Source organism: Phyllostomus discolor, chromosome 5 (genome assembly GCF_004126475.2).
Source record: "Phyllostomus discolor isolate MPI-MPIP mPhyDis1 chromosome 5, mPhyDis1.pri.v3, whole genome shotgun sequence".
Taxonomy (NCBI): domain Eukaryota; kingdom Metazoa; phylum Chordata; class Mammalia; order Chiroptera; family Phyllostomidae; genus Phyllostomus; species Phyllostomus discolor.
The window spans coordinates 92,638,399-92,659,016 of NC_040907.2; the positions used below are offsets into that span (position 1 = coordinate 92,638,399).

General features: G+C 38.4%; 1 protein-coding gene and 1 long non-coding RNA gene across 11 annotated transcripts in view; one reads left to right on the forward strand and one right to left on the reverse strand.

The window, feature by feature from the left end:
* MAK (male germ cell associated kinase) overlaps window positions 1-20,618 on the reverse strand; it is a 104,658-nt gene that overhangs the window by 52,261 nt on the left and 31,779 nt on the right. The window lies entirely within an intron of this gene.
* LOC118500747 lies at window positions 109-19,111 on the forward strand. The gene is made up of 3 exons (XR_004903333.1): window positions 109-709; window positions 6,239-6,241; window positions 19,101-19,111. It is a non-coding gene; the product is annotated as an uncharacterized LOC118500747 (long non-coding RNA).

A 20,618-nucleotide genomic window follows, 5' to 3' on the forward strand; every position in this document is an offset into this window, starting at 1 on the left:
GAAAGATAGAAAACAAAAGATTAACAAAGATTATCCCTGAGTAGTGGGATTTTTTTCTTCTTTCTTATCAGTTTGAGAATGCTGATTTTTTCAACTGATTCAATTTCCTCAATTGATGATATTTTTACTTGATAAAAATAGTTTATAAGAGCAAATTTACCTGGTAGAGGATTAGCATTGAAATGTGTACATATTTCAGCCCAAATGTTTTACAATATTGCCTTCTGCTTCCATACAGAGTCCCTTTTTTTGACAGCTTTATTGAGATATAATTCACATAATACATGATTCAGCTTTTTAAAACAGTACAATTCAATAGCTTTAAGTATAGTCACAGACTTGTGCATCATCATCACGATCAATTCTAGAACATTTTCATTATTCCAAAAAGAAACCCCACCAATATACCTTATGCTGGTGGCACTAATGTATTTTCTCTGTCTATAGATTTACCTATTGTGGACATTTAATATCAATGTAACCATATACTACATTGTCCTTTGTGACTGGCTTCTTCCACTTAACATGTGTTCTGGGTTCATCCATATTACAGCATGTATCAGTACTTTACCCTTTTAAGTGCCAGATAATAACTTGGGGTAGTGAACACACAATACAGTGTAGAGATGATGTGCTATAGAATTGTTCACCTGAAGCCTGTATTAATTTTGTTAATCAATGTTACTCAAATAAATTCAATTGAAAAAAAGTTAATGAGGTCTGTACTCTACAAAAAAGTAAAATAAATGCTGAAAACAGTCCATTGTATTGACATACCATATTTTGTTTATACATTCATCAGCTGATAGACATTTGGGTTGTTTCCACTTTGGGACTATTATGTATATTGCTGTTACAAACATTCACTTATAAGTTTTTGTGTGGATGGGAGTTTTAACTTCTCTTGGGTATATATACTTAGATGTGGAATTGCTGGATAAATCACATGGTAACTAGACATTTAACCACTGAGGAACTGCCAGACTCTTTTGGATAATTTTACATTCCCACCAGTAATGTATGAGGGTTCCAATTTCATCGCATCCTTGGCAACACTTGTTATTATCTGCTTTGACAAATAGTTTCTTGAGACAAAAATTGTTTTAAATGTTTTGCCACTTTAGATGCTGAAAACAAGTCTTAATTATATTCCTTGTCAGTGTAGAACCTAAATTTACCCAGTTGAAAACAGAAAGTTCTTCCTTCAAGAAGCGATGTTCTAAATTTAATTATACATTAAGAAAAATGAAAGTAGTACACTGTTTGAGCTCTAGTCATTTAATTTGTTCAATTCCTCCTTTGCATTTGTAGGAATAAAAATCATTGTCTTCCTATGTGCAAACTTCATTTCCAATAATTACAATTTTCTACAAACTTCAAAAACATTGTGTTTTTGGCACTCCATTTATCAAAAATTCTGATGAAAGATTTCTAAGTGATTTGGAATAAAATGCAGCCATAATATAAAGGACTTGTTTACAAAGAAGCTAGATACCATTGTAAATCACCTTAGCTGATTTACAAAAGTAATTCTTCGAAGGCTCAAACAATTCTAAAATTTGACAGCAAATAGATAAAGCACATGCTGCACTGAAGTATTATTTTGTAGTCAACATCAATATCATCAAAGAATTTAGTAGTTCAGTGACTCTCTGTATAAGTGTATATATACATTGTAAATTTGGACTACAATTTATGTTTTGATTGGTCAAACACAGATTTAACTGCTTATGGAAATAAGTGCTATCTGATATATTAAGAAAAAGAAAGGTAGCTTATTCAGATACATTACAAAATAGATATAAATCATTTTAGCTTTCTTAATTTATAAAAGACACTGGTTTTATGATGGTGTGTTCCACTTAAATTTACATTTGTAATATTACCGCAAAAACTAATTTATCTTAAATGATGACTTTTTCTAATTTTTTATTTTTTTAATTGCATTTTAATTGTTGTTGCAGTACAATTTTCTATCTTTTACTCCCAATCCCAGCCCACCCACCCAGCCCTCCCCTCCTCCCTCCCATTTCCACCTGCCCCTAGTTTTTTATTCATGTGTCCTTTATACTTGTTCCTGTAAACCCTTCCCTTTTTCCCCTGAAATTCCCTCTCCTCTCCCCTCTGAACACTGTCAGCCTGTTCTCTATTTCAGTGTCATTGGTTATATTTTGCTTGTTTCTTTGTTTTGTTGTTTAGGTTCCTGTTAAAGGTGAGATCATATGGTATTTGTCTTTTACCGCCTGGCTTATTTCACTTAGCAATGCTGACTTTTTAACTGAAATTACAATAGTATTCCACCTTTCCCAGAAAGAACTTCCAGAAACTTTACTGTTGATTCTGTGAATTGCAATGAAAAAATCAAACCATCATTAGAAATAAGGTAACTGATTATTCCTTTGAATTATTCAAAAATACTCATTTAAAACTAGCATTGTCTAATTGTGAAGTTCTACCTTGAGTAAAGAACGATCTACATTCATGGTCAATCACTTTACTTTTTATAGTTACAAAACAAAACCTGGAAAAAAGAACAGCAAACAAAGCACAAAGAAAGCAAAGAAGAAAAACAAGCAAAGATCAGAGCAGAAATACAGTAAAGACTCAAAAATGACAATAAAAAAGACCAATGACACCAACAGCTGGTTCTTTGAAAAGACAACAAATCTTTAAGCAGACTCATCAAGAAACAAAGAGAAAAGACCCAAAATAAAAAATGAAAGAGCAGTAACCTCCACAGAAATACTAGGGATTGGAAGAAAATATCATAACAACTATATGCCAACAAACTGGACAATCTGGAAAAAATGGGTAAGTTCCTACAAACATAAAATCTTCCAAAAACTGAATCAAGAGAATGAAAGAGTTTAAATAGACAAATTACAAGTGAAATTGAGCAGTAACACAAATAGTCCCAAGAAAAAAAAGTCCTGGATCATATGGCTTCACAGGATATTTTTATTAAACGTTCACAGAACATCTCTCCTCAAATGATTCCAAAAAATTCAAGAAGTGGGCAGACTCTGAAGCTCATTTCCCGAGGCCAGCATTATGCTAATTCCAAAATCAGGTAAAGAGACTACAAAGAAAGATAATTATGGGCCAATATCCCTGATGAACACAGATGTTAAAATCAACAAAATATTAGCAAACAGGATCCAGTAATGCATTAAAATGATGAAACACCATGATCAAGTGGGATGTATTCCATGAATGCAAAGTTGATACAATATCTGCAAAACAATGAATGTGATTCACCACATGAACAAAATGAAGGATAAAAATCACATGATCATATCCATAGATATAGAAAAAAAAGCACCTGATAAAATCAAGCATCCATTTATGATAAAAACTATCAGCGAAGTGGGAATAAAGGGAACATACCTCAATATAATAAAGGCCATATATGAAGACCCACAGCCAACATAATACTCAATGAGCAAAATACAAGGGTTTCTCTTAAGATTAGGAACAAGACAGGGATGTCCTTTTCACCTCTCTTATTCAATATTGTACTGGAAGTGCTAGACACAGCAAACAGAAAAGAAGAAAAAATATAAAAGCTCTGGAAGAGTAACTCAGTGGGCTAGAACTTTGTTTCCATACACCAAGGTTAAAGGTTTGATGACAATAACAGCATATACAAAAAGCAACCAATGAATGCATATATAAGGACAACAAATAGATGTCTCTGTCTTAAAAAAAAAGTCAATAAATAATAATTTAAAAAAGGGCATCCAAACTGGATGGTGATACAAGGTAGTAGTGCTCCTATGTGGTCTGTAGATGTCCACTGGGTGCACTGGCCCTGGGGTTTCCTGGGTGGTGCAAGCCAAAGTCAGTTTTTACCTGTGTTTTGACAAGGGCCACCCTGCCCAAACTGTAAAGCAATCTCAGATGGGTGCTACTTGTGCTGGGCTTGGGGGTTCTAATCAAAGTCAAGCTGTGAATCCAGGCTGGCTGGTGCTAGTGCTGCACCTGGGGCTCACTGAGGCCTGATGTTGCTTGTTTGAGAGGATTTAGGAAGTTGTGAAGCGTGAGCCAAGGCCAACCAATCATATGGAAAAGCAGCTTGGGCGGGTCCATAAACTGGGTGGGACAGAGTCACCAAGGTGGGTCAAACAGTGTTAGCTAGGTCTCAGATATGGGACCAGCTTGCTAGCTTTGTAGGGGGAGGGTTTAGAAAAAGGACAATGGCTTCTGCTTGCCTTGATGCCAGACACTTCAGTTCTTCCCCTTATGCCTCTGATGTCTTCAAGCTGTTAGCCTGGTGCTGGTGCTCAGAGATAGTGAGTCTGAGTATGTGAGTCCATGTGTGGGTTTTTTTAAGAGGAACTGCTCGGGGTTCCAGCAGTTTTCTTCCACCGACTCAATCCCCACTCGTTTTTGTAGCCAGAAGATGGGGGGGACTTATCTTCCTGGCACTGGAACCCTGGACTGGGGGACCTGGTGTGGAGCTGGGACTCCTTGCTCCCAAGATATCCTTCCTGTACTTTTATCCACCACATGAGCGTAAGGGACCAGCCCATTCCACGTCAGCACCCCTCCTACCAGTCTGGATGCATGTGGTTTCTTTAATTACACAGTAAGTTGTCAGATTTCCATTCAACTCAGTTTCTGATGGTTTGGAGTGATGGTGGTTTTATATTTTAGTTGTGATTTTGATGTGGTTGTGTGAAGAGGTGAGCCATGTCTCCCTACGCTGCCATCTTGACAGAAGTGACATGATACTTTTATAACAAGAACCCTAAAGACCATAAAAAAGTTATTAGAACTGATAAATGAATCCACTAAAGTACCTGGAGACAAAATAAATATCCAGTAAACAGTTGCCTTTCTACATCCCAATAATGAACTATCAGAAACTAAACTAAGGAGACAATCTTATTTATAATTACATAAAAAAAAAGCCAAGGAATAAATTTAACCTCAGCAGGTTAAGGATGTAAAAGACCTATACTCAGAAAATTATAAGACAGTGAAGAAAGAAACTGAAGATACAAATACATGGAAGCATATCAGTTTTTCATGGATAGGAAGAATTAACATCATTAAAGTGTCCATCCTACCCAAAGCAATCTATGGATGCAATACAATTCCTATCAAGATATCAAAGGCATACTTCACAGAACTAGAATATTGCAAAACTTTATATGGAACCAGAAAAAACCCCACAGAGCCTCAGGAATCTTGAGAAAGAAGAACATTAGAGGAATCATACTATCTGATATGAAATTATACTATAAGGCCCTAGTAATCAAAATAGCCTGGCACTGGCATAAAAATGGACATATAGATCAATGATACAGAGTCCTGAAATAAACCCATACCATTATGGCGAATTAATATTTGATGAAAAAGGCAAGAAGATACAATGGAGTAAAGGTAGTTTCTTCAATAAATGGTGTTGGGAGAATTGGGCGGTTACGTGCAAAAAAATGAAAATAGACCATATTTTTACCCCATAAACAAAAATAAACTCAAAGTGAACTAAAGATTAAATGTTGGACCTGAAACCATAAAAGCCCTACAAGAAAAAATACTAATTAATACTTGGACATTTCTTTTAGCAATATTTTATCTGATATTATTCCTCAGACAAGAGAATCAAAAGAAAAATAAACAAATGGGACTACATCAAACTAAATTTTTTCCATATTAAAGGAAACCATCCACAAAATGAAAAGACAACCCACTGAATGGGAGAATATATTCTCCAATGATACTTCAGATACGAACTTAATATGCAAAATTTATACAGAACTTACAAAATTCAGCCAAAAAAATCCCCAAAAATCCAAATTAGAATGGATTAGCAAAGGACCTGAATAGGCACTTCTCCAAAGAGGACATACAGATGGCCCATAAACATATGAAAAGATGCTCAACATCACTAGCCATCAGAGAAATGCAAATTAAAACCACAATGAGATACCATCTCATACCTTTGAGAATGGCTATCGGCCATAAATCAACAAAACAAGGGTTGGCCAGGATGTAGAGAAAAGGGAACTCTCAGCACACTGTTGGTGGGAATGCAGACGGTGCAGTCACTGTATAGGAAAGCAGTATGGAGATACCTCAAAAAATTTAAAATGGGCACTTGAGATTAAGTGGCAGCAGAGTAGCAAGCAGCTCCATTCATCTGCTCCCAGACACAGACGAGATTTTAAGTCAGAACACAAGAGTGGACAGTGAGTGAAAGCATCTATGAATGAGAGCATACTCGGAGGAGAGTGTGGGGAGTGTGCAGGAGTACACAGGCACCAGCCTGCCTGTGAGGAACCCAGGGGGCCGACGGCCTGTGCTTTCTAGGACAGCCATCACTATCCAGGCCAGCACCGCGAGCTGCACAGAGTCGGGGTGGCAGTAAATTGGCTGAGGACCTGAGAGAGTTACTGGAGTTACTGGGGTGGCAAGAGAAGGCCTAGGTCAGTTTTTTGGTTAGCAAAGAACTCCAGAAACTGGTGGGCTCCAGAAACAGCATGGCAGGAACAGGCAGGCCTGAGACTGAGGACCTCTGAAGGAGGCAGAGATAACACTCCAGTATTGCCTTGTGTTATAGCAGATATGAGGGGGTCTTTCCAACACCACTCAGGAAAGATTCAGGGACAAACTTTATCTGAAATTGTTGGAAGCTATGTAAGGTGGACAGCCCTGATTGTGAAAGACTGTGTGATTTTGGGGGAGTAGGAGTGTATGGAGAACAGGATGCTGTGGGACCCATGCTACAGCATTGGGGCCACAGAGAAACTCTTTTAAAAGGGGAGAGGAGATGTGCCCAAGACTTGGCAGTGACCTGTGCACATGGGTAGCACACAGCAGCTTTACTAACCAAAAAACTCAGAGGCACAAAATAAACTGAAGGAACAGGAGGACCTGACCCAACACAGTTCACAAGCAGAGGGCAGAGCAGAGTATTCAGTCCAAACATCCTGTGAGAGAGAGTGGCAGGCTCAGATCTGGAAGGCAGGAGCTGAATGCCTGAGATTTGCTCCACTCAGCCAGAGTCTTTCACAGACATGCGTACCCAACCCCCACCTGAGTAATTACAGGCTCAGCAGAGCAGCAGGTCAGGCCCAGGAGTTTTCTGCTGTGTATATTTCCTCATGGGAAAGAGGGAAAAGGCCCTTTGCCAGACACTATATGCTACACAGCTCTTCCAGACTGATTTACAAAACCCAGCAAAGCAGAGAAAATAAAGACAGGCACAGCAAGACACTATCTTCTCTCCTGCAAAGCTGTTTAACAGTCATATCATATCCTTCAAGTTTGGGCATAACATGGCACCAGGTTTTATAACATAGTTTACTTCAAATCTCATATATTACTCTTCCCTTCTCTATTCCATATTACCTCCTTCCTCCCCTTCATATATTTGTTTTAAATTCTATTTTCTCTTTTGCTATGACTTGTTTCTATTCCACACTATTACTACTACTGCCACCTCCAGCCTTGCAAAACTATTTGTGATTGTCATTAGTCATCTCACTTTCCTTCTGCTCTTAAAAATACTCTATTCTCACTTCTGACCAAGATGGAGAGGGAAAGAAGGACAACAAGAAATTTAAAAACAAAAAAAAACAACCAGAACTGACAGCAAATCGAACCATATAGAAGCCCGACAACCAAGGAGTTAAAGAAGAAACATTCATCCAGACCAGTAAAAGGGGTGGAGAGGGTAGCCAGGTGGAGAGGACTTGAGACAAGGCAGCGGATGGCAGACCCAGCAAGGCAGCAGATTGTGGAGTGGTGCGAGAAGGCTGCAGCTGGTAGACCCAGCGAGGTGTCGGAGTGGGCAGTACCACATTCGTGTGCAGATAAACTGGGAGGAAAAACTGGGGAGCAACACAGACCACATGACCAGGGCTCCAACTCAACCTAGGGCTCCAGCACAGGGAAATAAAGCCTCAAACCTCTGACTAAAAACACCTGTGGGAATTAAGGTGGCAACAGGAAAAACTCCCAGCCTCACAGGAGAGTTTACTGGAGAGACCCATAGGGTACTAGAATGTACGCAAACCCGCCCACCCAGGAATGAGCACCAGAATGGCCAAATTTGATTGTGGGTAGTGGGGGAAATGACTGGAATCCAGAAGAGAGCTGAGCAAGCAGCACTGTTCCCTCCTGGACCCCTCCCCCACATATAGTGTCACAACGCAGCAACGTGAGTTGCCCTGCCTTGGTGAATACCTAAGGCTCTGCCCCTAACTACAAAACAGGTTCACTTAGAGAAAAAAAAAAAGGCCAAATGAAAGAACAGATCAAAGCTCCAGAAAAACTACAACTAAGTAACAAAGAAATAGCCAACCTACCAGATGCACAATTCAAAACACTGGTAATCAGGATGCTCACAAAATTGGCTGAATATGGTTGCAAATTAAATGGAAAAATGAACACTATGTTAAGTGAAATAAAGGAAAATGTACAGGGAACCAACGATGATGGGAAGGAAACCGAGACTCAAATCAATGGTGTGGACTGGAAAAAAGAAAGAAACATTCAACCAGAACAGAATGAAGAAACAAGAATTCAAAAAAATGAGGAGAGGCTTAGGAACCTCCAGGACATCTTTAAACATTCCAACATCCAAATCATAGGAGTGCCAGAAGGAGCAAAAAGAGCAAGAATTTGAAAACTTATTTGAAAACATAATGAAGGAGAACTTCCCCAATCTGGAAAAGAAAACAGACTTCCAGGATGTCCAGGAAGCTCAGAGAGTCCCAAAGAAGTTGGACCCAAGGAAGAACATACCAAGGCACATCATAATTACATTACCCAAGATTAAAATGAAGGAGAGAATCCTAGAAGCAGCAAGAGATAATGAGACAGTTCTCTATAAAGGAGTTCCCATAAGACTGTCAGCTGATTTCTCAAGAGATCTTGCAGGCAAGAAGGGGCTGGAAGGAAGTATTCCAAGTCATGAAAGGCAAGGACCTACATCCAAGATTACTCTGTTCAGCAAAGCTTTCATTTAGAATGAAAGCACAGGTAAAGTGCTCCTCAGATAAGGTCAAGTTAAAGGAGTTAATCATCACCAAGTCCTTGTTTTACGAAATGTTAAAAGGACTTATCTAAGAAAAAGAAGAAGAAAAATATATACAGTAAAATGCCAGCAAACTCACAATTATTAACAACCACACCTAAAACAAAAACAAAAACAAAATAAGCAAACAACTAGAACAGGAACGGAATCACAGAAATGGAGATCACATGGAGAATTATCAACAGGGGAGTGGGAGGAGAGAGGGGGGAAAGTACAGAGAATAAGCAGCATAGATGGTAGGTAGGAAATAGACGGGGAGGGTAAGAATAGTATGGGAAATGTAGAAGATAAAGAACTTATAAGTATGAGATATGGACATTAATTAAAGGGGGAATGTTTGTAGGAGAGGGTGTGTAGGGGAGTGAAGGGGAAAAATGGGACAACTGTAATAGCATAATGAATAAAATGTATTTTAAAAAATACTCTTATTCTCTCTCCACCTTTATCAATCTGTGCTCACAGGTAGTAGATATGGTGGTGGATGTTGCAGTTCTTCAATCTTATTCTAGATAGAGACTATCTTTGTATTTCAAGTCTCAAATTTCACTGTTTCCCTCTCTCACTCCATTTTTGCCTTCCTCCTGGTCTTCCCTGTTTTCATTTTAAATGTTAGCATTTCCTTTTCTTAGCTGAGTTTTCATCCTGCACTCTTAGTATTCCTTCTCCCTGTATGCTTTCAAAATAACTTCTCTTTCCTCTAGACATCTCTTCAGCTTTTTTTTCTTTCCTTGTGCTCTCTTATTCCCATTCCACCTATATAAATCTTAGCTCATTGGTTGTTGATATCTCTGGGATAGAGATTTTTCTACAATTAGGACCATATTATACACACATATATTTGTTGTCTGTTTTTTTCATTAGCTATATATGAATATATATATTTAATTTAAATTTGGTTTAACCTAATACTACATGCTTTTCTTCTCTTACTCCATTCTACCTTCCCTCCTCCCTTTTTTAGTTACCAAGTAAATTTTATTTTTTTCTTTGCCTTGTCTCTATATCCTACTTTTATTATTGCCCCTCCCTCTATATCACAAAATCTCTTTTCTTTCATTTAGTCATCTCATATTTGTTTCTTTTTCCTTAAAATAGTCTTAATCTCTTTACACCTTTATTAATATGAACACACTGATTGTTGATAGTGTATTTGTGGGTGGGGGATATCTGTGCAGGTGTGGATCTGTTTCCTGGGCTCTTTGGTTTTTGTTCTAGCAGCACCTGTACAACAGTACACAAAACTTGGCAGGCGGAGTAACTCTCAGTCACACAGAGGGAAGAACTCACTGAAGAATGACCCAACAGCAACCAAAACCCAGTTATAACCACATAAAAGGCATAAAGGGCAGTGCAAGAGCATCAAGCCCAGATGATCATGAAGAATGCACCACTGAGTCCCACAGGTCTCCTAACACAGAAGATCACATCATAAAGATAGGGAGTCAAAGAAGATAAATTTGACAAAAAGGAAAAAACCAGAAGAGTCAACTAAAATGGAGAGATGAAGAAACAACCCACAACAGAAAGGAAAAAAGGAACCCCAAGAATGACTGCTAAATGAAGTTGAGGCAACCAAACTAGAGACATTGAGTTCAAAATAATGGTTATAAGGACGCTGAAGGAGGTCAGTGAGAACTTCAAAGAACTCCAGGGAAGCTTCAATAAACTTAATGTGAATATACTAGCATGAAAAAGGACATAGAAACTATCAATGAGAGACAGGAGGATATGAAAAATACAGTACCTGAAATGAAGAACACAGTAGACAGATTTAAAAGGTTACATGAAGCAGAGGATCAAATCAGTGAGCTGGAGGACAAGGTACAAAAAATTACCAGACAGAGCAATGAAATGAAAAAAAGACTCAAAAAGAACCAAGAGGCATTAAGAGAGTTGCAGGACAACATGAAATATAATATCTGTATAATAGGGATACTAGAAGGACAAGAAGAAGAGCAAGTGATAGAAAACCTGTTTGAAAAAGTAATGACAGAAAACACCCCTAATTTGATGACAGAAAAACACACCCAAGTCCAGGAAGCACAGAGGGGTGTGCTTTCCAATCAAGATGAACCCAAAGAGGCCCATCTCCAAGACACATCATAATTAAAATGGCAAAATTCAAAGACAAAGAGAGAATCTTAAAGGGAAAAAAGGAGAAACAGAATGTAACATACAAGGGAGCCCCAGTAAAGCTAGAAGCTGATTTCTCAACAGAAACGCTACAAGCCAGAAGGGGAAAGCACAAAATAGTCCAAGTAATGAAAAGCAGAGGCCTGAACCAAGAATACTCTACTGAGCCAGGCTCACATTTAAAATATAAGGTGAAATAAGGAGTTCTCTAGACAAAAGAAGGCTAAAGGAATACACCTCCATCAACCCAGCATTGCAAGACACGCTAAAGGGAATGCTTTAAGAAAATGAAAAATGTGAGAGAGAGAAATACAGGTATAAAGGGGAAAAGTGGCAATGAATAAGTACCTATCAATAATAACCCTGAATGTAAATGGATTAAATGCTCCAATCAAAAGACACAGGATAGCTGAATGGATAAGAACACATGACATGTACCAATGCTGCCTACAAGAGACCCACCTCAGAACAAAAGACCTACACAGACTGAAAGTGAAGGGCTAGAAAAAAATATTCCAAGCAAATAGACAGAAAAAAAAAAGCTGGTATAACAATACTTGTATCTGAAAAAAACAGACTTCAAAACAAAGGCCATAAAAAGACACAGATAAGGTCACTTCATAATACTGAAGGGAAGAATTCATCAAAAAGACATAAAGATTGTAAACATATATGCATCCAACATAGGAACACCCAAATATATAAAAAAAATCTTGGAGGGCTTCAAGAAAGATATAGACAGCAACACACCTATACGAGGGGATTTTAACACCCCACTATCAAAAATGGATAGATGTTCCAAACAAAATATCAACACAGATATTGCAGCATTGAACAATGTCCTAGATCAAATGGACTTAACTGATAATGTACAGAACCTTTCACATCAAAGAAGGAAAATATACATTCTTTTCAAATGCACATGGAACATTCTCAGAGATAGACCACATAGTAGAATACAAAACAAGCCCCAACAAATTCAAGAAAACTGAAATCACATCAAGCATTTTCATAGATCACAATGGCCTTAAACTAGAAACCAATCAAAAGCAAAACTCAAAAACAGTCAAATTCATGGAGACTGAATAACATGCTATTAAACAATAAATGGATTAACAAGAAAATCAAGAAAAAAATCAAAAAGTTTCTGGAAACAAATGAAAATGAACACACATCAGCCCCAAACCTACGGGACACAGTGAAGTCAGTCCTGAGAGGGAAGTTCACAGTAAAACAGACCTACCTAAAAAAGAGAGAAAAATTGAAAATACACACCTAACCTACAACTACAAGAACTGGGGAAATAACAACAAACAAAGCCCAGACAAGTAGAAGGAAGGAAATAATCAAGATCATAGCAGAATTAAATGGCATAGAGGCTAAAAGAACAATTCAAAGGATAAATAAATCCAGAAGCTGGTTCTTTGAAAAGATAAATAAAATCAACAAGCCTTTAGCCAGACTCATCAAAAAAAGAGGACCCAAATAAATAAAATCAGAAACAAAAGAGGAGAAATTACAACTAATACCACAGAAATACAAAGGATTGTAAGAAATTACTATGGATGACTATAAGCCAAGAAACTTGAAAACCTGGGCAAAATGGACAAATTTCTAGAAACATATAGTAATCTTCCAAAACTAAATCAGAAAGAAGCAGAAAGCCCCAACAGACCAATAACAGCTAGTGAAACTGAAGCAGTAATCAAAAAACTCTCAGCACACAAAAGCCCTGGACTGTACAGCTTCACAGGAGAAATTTACCAAACCTTCAGGAAAGAGCTAATCCCTATCCTGCTCAAACTATTCCAAACCATCCAAGAAGAGAGAAGACTCCCAACCTCTTTTCACAAGACCTGCATCTTCCTAAATCTAAAACCAGATAGAGATACAACAAAGAAAGAAAACTATAAGCCAATATCGCTGATGACCAGAGATGCTAAAATCCTGAAGAAAATATGGGGAAACTGGAATAAGTAATACATTAAAAAGATCACACACCATGATTGAGTGGGATTCATACCAGGAATGCAAGGATGGTCCAATATTCACAAATCAATAAATATAATACATCACTTAAACAAGATGAAGGATAAAATCACATGATCATATCAATAAATGGTGCAAAAGCATTTGAGAAAGTATAGCACCTATTAATGATAAAGAAACTTAGCAAAGTGAAATACAGGGAACATTCCTCAAAATATACCATAAGGCCATATACGAGAAACCTGCTGTCAACATCATACTCAATGGGCAAAAACTAAAAGCTTCCCCCCCAAGATCAGGTACAAGACAAAGGTGTCCACTTTTAACACTTCTAGTCAACACCGTATTGAATAGCCACAGTGAGTAGACAAGAAAAAGAAATAAAAGGCATCCAAATTGGAAAAAAAAAAAAGGAAGCAAATCTGTCACTGTTTGCAAATGACATGATAGGGTACATATAAAATACTACAGAATCCACCAAAAACAATTCTTGGCCTAGTAAGTGAAATTGGCAAAACAACAGGATACAAAGTCAATTCAGAAATTGAAAGCATTTTTGTACACCAACAATGACATATTAGAAACAGAAATTAGGGGGGAAATCCCATTTATTGTAGCAACAAGAAAAATAAAGTACTTAGGAATAAACCTAACCAAGGAGGTAAAATACCTGTAGTTAGAAAGTACAGAACACTGAAGAAAGAAATTAAGGAAGATACAAATAAATGGAAGCATATACCGTGTTCACGGACCCGAAGAATTAACATCATTAAAATGTCCATACTACCCAAAGCAATCTATAGATTCAATGCAATCCCTATTAAAATACCAATGACATATTTCACAGATATAGAACACTTCAAAAATTTAAATGGAACCATAAATGACCCCAAATAGCCTTAGCAATTTTGAGAAATAAAAACAAAGTAGGAGGGAGCACAATAGCTGATATCAAACTATATATTACAAGGCCACTGTAATCAAAACAGGCTGGTACTGGCATAAAAACAGACACACAAATCAATGGAACAGAATAGAAAGCACAGAAATAAACCCAAGTCTCTATGGTCAATTAATACTCACAAAGGGAGAAGAAGCATAAAATGGAGTAAAAATGACCTCTTCAACAAATGGTGCTGAAAGATCTAGGCAGGTACATGCAAGAGTGAAATTGGACCACCAACCTACACCATACAGGAAAATAAACTCAAGATGGATAAGAGACTTAAATATAAATCATGACACCATAGAAGTCTCAGAAGAGCACACAGGCAGAAAAATTTCAGGTATCCCACACACCAATATTTTCACTGATACATCCTAGAGGGCTACTGATATAAAGAAAATAATAAACAAATGGGACTACATCAAATAAAAAAGTTTCTGCACAGCTAAAAAAAATCAACAAAATTAAAAGGGAATGAGCCTTATGGGAAAACATATTTGCCAATGATACCTTGAACAAAGGTTTGATCTATAACCTTTGATCAAAATATAGAAAGAACTCACACTACTCCACACCAAGAAGACACACAATTTAATTAAAAAATGAGCAAGGGACCTGAACAGACAGCTCTCCAAGGAGGACATCCAGAGGGTCCCTAGGCATTGAATGGATGCTCAACATCACTAGCCATCAGAGAGATGCAAATTAAAGCCATAATGAGATACCACTTCACACCAGTCAGAATGGCCATCATTAACAAATCAACAAACAATCAGTGTGGACAAACTTGTAGAGAAAAGGGAACCCTAGTAGACTGTTGGTGGGTATGCAGACTGGTGCAGCCACTGTGGAAAACAGTATGGAATTTCCTCAGAAAACTAAAACTGCCTTTTGACCTGCCTTTTGACCTGACAATTCCACTACTGGGATTATACCCTAAGAATTCTGAAACATCAGTTCAAAAGAACCTATGCACCCCTATGTTCATAGCAGCACAATTTACAATAGCTAAGTGCTGGAAAAGAGCCTAAGTGCCCATCAATAAATGAATGGATCAAAAACTGTGGTACATTTACACAATGGAATACTACACAGCCAAAAGAAAGAACTCCTATCTGTGGATAGAACTAGAAAGTATTATGCTAAGTGAAATAAGCAAGGCAGTGAAAGACAAATACCTGTAAGACAAATACCTATAGATTTCGCCTGTAAGTGGAACATAAGCACCAAAGCAAGGAAATGAGCAAAAAAGAACCAAAGACACGGAAATAAAGAACAAACTGACAGTGACCAGATGGTAGTTGGGGAGGGGGATATCAGGGGAAAGAAGGGGAAGGGTCAAGTAAACATGTACAAAGGACCCATGGACAAGAACAATGGGCTTGGGATTGTCTTTGGGAGCGCAGGTTGGACAGGGCATAGAAGGGCAATGGGGGGAAAAACAACCGCAACTGAGTAACATTGTAAAAAGATTAAAAATGGAACTGCCTTATGACACAGAGATTTAACTTCTGGGACTACATCTGAAGATACACGAAACACTAATGTGAAAGAACATATGCACACCATTTATTGCAGTGTTATTCACAAGAGCCAACATTTGGAAGCAGCCCAAGTGCCCATCCGTGAATAAAAAATGCTGTAGTATATTTATACAATGGAATACTACTTGGCCATAAAAAAGGGAAATCTTACCTTTTGTGATAACAATGGGCCTAGAAAGTATTGTGCTAAGTGAAATAAGCCAGTCAGGAAAAGACAAGTACCATGTGATTTTACTTACATGTGGAATCTAATAAAATAAACTAACAAACACAATAAAAACAGACTCACAGATACAGAGAACAGTCTGATGGCTGTCTGAGAGGAGAGGTGGGGTCCGGGTGAAAAAGGTGAAGAGATTAAGCAAACCAAACAAACAAACAAACAAAATTATAGACACAGACAACAATGTGGTGATTGCCACAGGGAAAGGGGCTGGAGTGAGAGGTAGAAGTAAAGAGAGGATTGTGATGAAAAGACCCTTGACTTGGGGTGGTGAACACACAATACAATATGCAGATGATGTATTACAGAATTGTGTATCTGAAACCTATATAATTTTATTAGCCAATGTCACCCCAATAAATCCATAAAAATTAAAAAGAAAAAAACCTTGGAATTAAAAAGAGTAAAGTTCAGGGTGAGGATGAATGCAGCCTAGTAGGTAGAAGCTGAGCCCACTTGCTTGTGTTCCCAGCATAGATTTTTGGCTGATATTCCTACAAATGATCTAACAATCAACAGAATCTCAGTTAATATGAATTTTTGAAGCCAAGGAGTACAGAGGATGCTGGTAAGAGATGTTATAAGTTGAAGGGGAAATATCCTGTTCAAGGCACCTGCAGCAAAGGAGAGACCAGGCAGAAAATGCAGCTTAGTAGCTCCCTCTCCTCCCAGAGTGGGGGGCCCTAGTCCCACATAGGGAATCTCCAACCTTATTCAGGAGAAACTTGTGAGGATATATGGATCCTAGGGATCTCAGGCTGCACACACACAGTGAGCAGCATACCCACTGCTGCAGCCCCAACCAGGGGAGTTCCAGAGAGAAATTCTATCTCCTAAAATTGTTGGCTCCAACAATTTGGCTGGCTGTGGCCAGAGGTGATTAAGAGACTTGTTGCTTTTTGGAGAGGTAGAGTACGTGGAGAACTAGGCGATGACTCAGTGCTGCAGTTGGGTGCTACATACTGACTTTTTGAAAAGGGAACAGGAGTGTGGCTGGGCTAGGGTTACATGAATGCAGCTGTCCTGCCAGCAAAGAAACCAGACTGAAAGTGCAGTCATACCCATAGAATCCAGCAGGAAAATTAGAAAGCTGCATGGCAAGGGGATTGTAGGGCCCCATCTAGCACAGCTGGCCAGCGGGGTGGGGCAGGGGTAGGTGACGGGGGGGGGGGGGGGCTGCTAACAGAATGGAGAGCTTGGGTCTGAGCTTCCTGTGAGAGCAGTGGGCTGAAAGTTAGATAAGCAAGAGCTGAGCATCTAAGATTCTTTCCAGCCAGGCAGGTCCCCTCACACCATGGAGTCCTAACCTCTGGGAAAAGGAAGGTGTGCCTGATCCCCACCTGCAGGATTGTAAATTCCTCAGAACAGTAGGGCCAAGCTCAAGAACCCCCTTCTGGGCACATATCCACAGGGGAAAGAAAATCGCTTAAAGAGCCCTTTATAAAGTTTTATCAGATGTGACAAGCTACAGTGATTCCTTCTCAAGCCCTATTCCACTGGAAAATGGCAGAGAAGAGAGATTACAAATTGGCACAGCAAGCAGTACTAAGGGCACTGCCCAGCCTTGGCTGTTCTACAGAGCTACCATCAGTACCAAGCAGGGAAGAACTGACCCTTTTGCATGTCCTGTGGGCCACTCACAGGACATGGACAGCTAAGTCATCAGAAACTATACATTATTGGGAGATAATCTGGGACAGAACAAGATGGGTAATGCAGAGGCAGGGGAACACACCCATCATCTTCTCTGAAGACTGAACAGTGCCTCCCAAGGGAGAACCAGGGATACCATCTTCCCAATAGCACCAGAAACCCCCTCTAGAGGCAGATAGAGGTGATACATGTGGTGCTGTCAGACATTAGATGAGCCATCCCTGGGCCTTGTGCTGATAAAAAGCCAGCAGGGCAGACCAGGTAGGACCAGCCAAACCTAAAGGAAACAGCCACAGACTGTTTCCTTGAAGCCTTGAACATGCTTTCTAAAGCTAGACTGGGACACCATCTGACATTATCAGAGACAAATCCAGAAGGAGAAGACAGTAGGCAAACACTAGACTCTGCTGAGGCAAACGCCACCTCACTTTCATTATTTGTGTTATTTTTTTCTCCTGCATAGCTTTTAAGCATTTTTTCTTTTTCTTCAATTTTCTTCCTATTATTTCACTATTTAGTTTTTAATATATTTTATTGATTATGCTATTACACTTGTCCCATTTTCTCCCCTTTATTACCCTCCACCCTGCATACCACCTCCCACCCACATTCCCCACCTTTAGTTCATGCCCATGGGTCATACTTGTAAGTTCTTTGGCTTCCACATTTCCTATGCCATTCTTTTTATTTTTAAAAAGATTTTATTTATTTATTTTTAGAGAGGGAAGAGAGGGAGATAGAAAGAGAGAGAAACATCAATGTGCGGTTGCTGGGGGTCATGGCCTGCAACCCAGGCATGTACCCTGACTGGGAATCGAACCTGAGACACTTTGGTTCGCAGCCCATGCTCAATCCACTGAGCTATGCCAGCCAGGACCAACATTTCCTATACCATTCTTAAACTCCCCCTGTCTATTTTCTACCCACCATTTATGCTACTTATTCTCTGTACCTTTTCACCCTCTCCTCCCCGTCCCACTCCCCTGCTGATAACCCTCCATGCAATCTCCATTTCTGTGATTCTGTTCCTGTTCTACTTGTTTGCTTATGTAGTTTATTTTTGTTTTTGGTGTGGTTACTAATAACTGAGTTTACTGTCATTTTTCTGTTCATATTTTATCTTTTTTCTTAGATAAATCCCTTTAACATTTCATATAATAAGGTCTTGGTGATGATGAACTCCTTTAACTTGACCTTATCTGGGAAGCACTATATCTGCCCTTCCATTCTAAATGAAAGCTTTGCTGGACAGAGTAATCTTGGATGTAGGTCCTTGCCTTTCATGACTTGGAATACTTCTTTCCACCCCCTTCTTGCCTGCAAGGTCTCTTTTAAGAAATCAGCTGACAGTCTGATGGGAACTCCTTCGTGGTTTACTGACTCCTTTTCTCTTGCTGCTTCTAAGATTCTCCTCTTTAATCTTGGTGAATCTAATTATGATGTGCCTTGGTGTGCTCCTCCTTCAGTCCAATTTCTTTGGGAATCTCTGAGCTTCCTGAACTTCCTGGAAGTTTGTTTCCTTTGCCAGACTGGGGGAAGTTCTTCATTATTAGTTCAAATAAGTTTTCAATTTGTTTCTCTTCCTCTTCTCCTTCTGGTACCCCTATAATTTGGGTAGTGGAACTTTTAAAGATGCCCTAATAAGTGAATTTAGCAAAATAGTGGGATACAAAGTAAATATTCAGAAATTGAGGTCATTTTGAGGTAGGTTGAGTAGTTTTTCGGCAGAGGCTCTAGGGTTTTCTGTGTACACTATCATGTGTGCAAATAATGACAGCTTTACTTCCTCCTTTCCAATTTGGATGCCTTTTATTTATTTTTCTTGTCTGATCTTGTGGTTGGAACTTTGAGTACAATGTTGAATAAGGGTGGTAAAAGCAGACACCCTTGTCTTGTGCCTGATCTTGGGGGGAAAGCTTTTAGTTTTTGCCCATTGAGTATGATGTTGGCAGTAGGTTTCTCATACATGGCTTTTATTATATTGAGGTATGCTCCCTCTACTTTCACTTTGCTGAGTATTTTTGGTACACCAGCAATGAAACATCAGAAAGAGAAACTAGGAAAAACCACTTACTACAGCAACAAGACAAATTAAGTACCTAGGAATAAATTTAACCAAGGAGGTAAAAGACCTGTGCTTGGAAAACTAAAGAACACTTAAGAAAAAAAGGAAGATACAAATAAATGGAAGCATATATTGTGTTGATGGATTGGAAAAAATAGCTAATTAAAATGTCCATACTATCCAAAGCAATCTCTAGATTCTATGCAATCCCTACGAAAACACCAATGGCATATTTCATAGATAGAACAAATATTTCAAAAATTTATATGGAACTAAAAAACACTCCTAATAGCCTCAGCAATCTTGAGAAAGAACAACAAAGTTGGAGGGATCAAAATACCTCATATCAAACTATACTATAAGGTCTCTGTAATCAAAACAATCTGGTACTGGCATAAGAACAGACACATAGATCAATGGAACAGAATAGAGAGCCCAGAAATAAACCCATGTCAATATTGTAATTTAATATTTGGCAAAAGGGCCCAGACCATAAAATGGAGTAAAAATAGCCTCTTCAAAAAATGGTTTTGGGAGATCTGGACTGGTACATGCAAAAAAAATAAAAAATGAAACTAGACTACCAACTTACATCATACTAAACTCAAAATGGATAAAAGACTTAAATATAAGTTGTGATACCATAAAGTCCTACAAGAAAACATAAGCAGTAAAATTTCAGGTATCCCCTGTAGCAATATTTTTGCTAATATATCTTCTATGACAAGGGAAATAAAGGAAAACATTAAAAAAGGGAATTACTTCACATTACAAACCTTCTGTGCAATAAAAAACCATCATCAAATTGAAAGGGAACCGCTATATGGAAGAACATACTTGCCAATGATACATCAGACAGGGTTATATTTTATTTATCTTTTTGTTATGTAAAGAAATTTATTTTTAAGTATATTTTACTGATTATACTATTACAGTTATCCCACTTTTTCTCCCCTTTATTCCCCTCCAGCATGCACTCCACCCCACCACCAGCATTCCCTGCATCATCAGTTCTT